General features: G+C 35.8%; 1 protein-coding gene across 1 annotated transcript in view; it reads left to right on the top strand.

The window, feature by feature from the left end:
* The window catches only part of LOC106880431 (tetraspanin-18), a 535121-nt gene that overhangs the window by 6231 nt on the left and 526164 nt on the right, over positions 1-2726 (top strand). The window lies entirely within an intron of this gene.

Here is a 2726-nt window from a genome sequence, read left to right as displayed (position 1 = left end):
GTTATCTAAGATGGTGGTAAAGCGATGGATGCAGAAGGCAGATGGTTGGCTCTGAACTTATAAACACTCTATTAAAATGAAATCAAATGAACAATCGCCAGAACAGCTTTCTGAAAGTATCCGTTAGCCAAGAGAAAATGAGAAAGTATATTTGCGACTGAGGATTAGTGATTGGTGTTGAACATTTGGTCTTAAATGTCTTCAAAACCCAACGCCAATGACCGCTCATGTTTGGCTGGACATCAACTAAAGCTTAGTTCTTCCAAAACAACCCATTCGGTTTGCGGTTCTTCTTGTGAATGATGTTCCTGATGGTGGGCGGACTGACGCTGATGTGGCTATTGCTGTTGCTGCTATTATTAATTTTATCCTTATTATCATTATTATTATTATTATTATTATTATTATTATTATTATTATTATTATTATTATTATTGTTATTATTATTAAATTTCCCCCGATTTTAGCCAATATTCGCAATTGCAAAATCATTTTAAACTGGCTGTTATTAGTTGATCAAGCGATGTACACACACATACATGCATTCATGCACGTATCCTTAAATGTGTGTGTGTGTGCGTGTGTGTGAGTGTGTGTGTGTGTGTTCGTGTGTGTGTGTGTGTGTACGTGTGTGTGTACGTGTGTGTGTGTGAACATACACAAGTATACATATGTATCGGTGCAATCAGGTATACTGACAATATTTACGAATAAAGACAGGTACATAAACACATGTGTGTGCGCGTGTTTGTATGTATGTATGCATGTATGTATGTATGTATGCATGTATGTATGTATGTATGTATGTATGTATATAAATGTATATTTATATGTATTGTTATATCAATACGTGCGTGTAAAAGTTTTATCACTCTTCTTTTCCTTTAGTATTGCTGTTCACCATTTTTAGTATTATTTCTATATTTATTTTTTATTTCTGTTTTAATATCTTAATCGTTTATAATTAAGCTGGTCTCTCACCGGATCGTAACACCAATAGTATTAACAACAACATTGAGAATAACTAAAGCTATTACAATAAGAACTACAACAAAACAACTACACAACATATATAAAGCAATAATGTCAATAATCGCTTCTACTACAAGTTGAAGGGCCAGAAATTTTTGGGGAAGTGGGCAAGTCGATTACCTCAACCCCAGTGTTTCACTGGTGCTTAATTTATCGACACCGAAAGGATGAATGGCAAAGTCGACCTCGGCGAAATTCGAACTCAGAACGTAAAGACAGACGAAATGCCGCTAAGCATTTTGTTCGTTGCACTAACGATTGTTTGTTTGCCGTCATGATAATAATAATAGTAATAATGATAATAATAATAATAATAATAATAACTATGATGATGATAATGATGCTGTCACAAGGCCAGCAATTTCGAAGGAGAAGATAAGTCTATTACATCGGCCCCTGTACTCAACTGGTGCTTATTTTATCGACCACTAAATGATGAAAGGCAAAGTCAATCTCGGTAGAATTAGAATTCAGAACGTGAAGATGAATCTAATGCCGCTAAGCATTTCGCCCAGCGTGCTAACGATTCTGCCAACTCACCGTTTTAAACGTAAAGACGGGCAAAAAACCAAAAAACCGCTAAACATTTTGTCCGGCTACCAACGATTTTGTTTGTTTGACGACGTCTTAACAATGACAACGATAATGATCCATTCTACTAAAGTACAGGGCCTGAAATTTTGAAGGAGGGGACTAGTCGATCACATCGACCCCAGTGTTCCACTGGTACTTGATTTATTGACCCCGAAAGGATGAAAGGCAAAGTCGAACTCGATGGTATTTGAACTCAGAAAGTCAAGGCGGGCGAAATGCCGCTAAGCATTTTGCCCGGCGTATTAACAATTCCGCCAACTCACCGCCTTAATAATAGCAATAATAATGATGATTTCTTTTATTAGCCACAAGGACCGAAGCCATGGGGGACAATATCAAAGGACGAGTTTCGACACCTAAAAGCAAAAAAAAAAAAAAAAAAAAAAAAAAAAAAAAAAAAAAAAAAAAAACAGCTGGAATTTACATTGATTAAAGAGAGACACTACCACATTAAAGGATATAACAAAGGATATATAATAGAAATTAGAAAAATAAACAATAGATAAATAAATAAATAAATAAAGAGAATTCCCAATAGCGGGGCAGTCTACTCTGAGTAATTCGGATAAACTCTACGCAAAAATCCCCGATTACTCTCTCTGACATCCCCAAAGCATGGGAAAGTGCACTCCTCCAGTTTTTTTTTGTTTTGTTTTTTTACTCCTGCTTAGAAAGACATACTAAGAGTCGATCCAGTCAGTCGCAATAGTCTGGTCGCTCTCGTCCACTTTTTGATAAACACGCTAGAAATAATAATCATAATAATAATAATAATCTTTTCTACTATAGACACAAGGCCTGGAATTTAAGAAGAAGGGACAAGTCGATTATATCAGCCCCAGTGATCAACTGGTACTTAATTTATTTGCACCGAAAGGAAGAAAAGCAAAGTCGACCTCGGCAGAATTTGAACTCAGGCCGTAAAGACGGACGAAATGCCCTGTGCATTCCGCCCGGCATGTTAATGACTCTGCCAGCTCGTAGCCATCATCATCATCATCATCATCATCATCATCATCATAATAATAATAATAATAATAATAATAATAATAATAATAATAATAATAACAACAACAACAACAACAACAACAACAACAACA

This window comes from Octopus bimaculoides, chromosome 8, assembly GCF_001194135.2.
Source record: "Octopus bimaculoides isolate UCB-OBI-ISO-001 chromosome 8, ASM119413v2, whole genome shotgun sequence".
NCBI lineage: Eukaryota > Metazoa > Mollusca > Cephalopoda > Octopoda > Octopodidae > Octopus > Octopus bimaculoides.
This window is presented reverse-complemented; position numbering and strand designations above follow the sequence as displayed.